This window comes from Aplysia californica, unplaced genomic scaffold (genome assembly GCF_000002075.1).
Source record: "Aplysia californica isolate F4 #8 unplaced genomic scaffold, AplCal3.0 scaffold00823, whole genome shotgun sequence".
NCBI lineage: Eukaryota > Metazoa > Mollusca > Gastropoda > Aplysiida > Aplysiidae > Aplysia > Aplysia californica.
The window spans coordinates 173,284-173,943 of record NW_004798093.1 but is presented as its reverse complement, the minus strand read 5'-3'; positions in this window follow the sequence as shown (position 1 = coordinate 173,943).

The window sequence follows — 660 nt, the reverse complement described above, 5'->3', positions numbered from 1 at the left end:
TTTAATGGAACCAACGTGTGCGTGAAACGCTCTCATAACCAATAGAGGGAATAAATCACAGAGTCCAACAAAAAGTGCTAGGCCAAACCCAACTAAACACGGATGGATCTTTTTTCCAAAGCGGGTCTCGCACGAGGGGTTCTCGTGGTCTAGAGGTGCGGTGTTTGCGTTTCATTCAATAAGTCCCGGGTACGAAACCTGACAGCGACGGAAAATTTCTTCTCTAAAAGTTTCTCTTTTCTCCCCCTCTCCTATTCTCTAGCTATGTATGGCACCTGCTTTCATCTCCACCTCCCCCCCCCCCTTTTTTCCTCCCCTACTGTGGGCCCCTGGCTCTTTCTACTGTTCCTCCTGGCTCTTTCTTTTCAACTGTTTTCGAGCCTCACCCGGGATTTGAGGGTAGGTAAAATCGAACACCTATCCTTCTCGGATAAGGGAGGAAAAACTCGGAAGTCTCGTGTGCTAGTTGCGCACGTTAAATATCAGTTGGTGGTCCTAAAATCGACAAGATAAGGGTTCGGCTGTCACCTAGGCAAAATTCAAAATTAATTCCTACCAAACTGAAAAACCTTAATGTGTCCCGCTCGCTCATATTGACATTGTGCAGTTGCGAGCGCCGTAAAACCTCTTACCAGAATATTTTTAAAATGCAAGATGAGA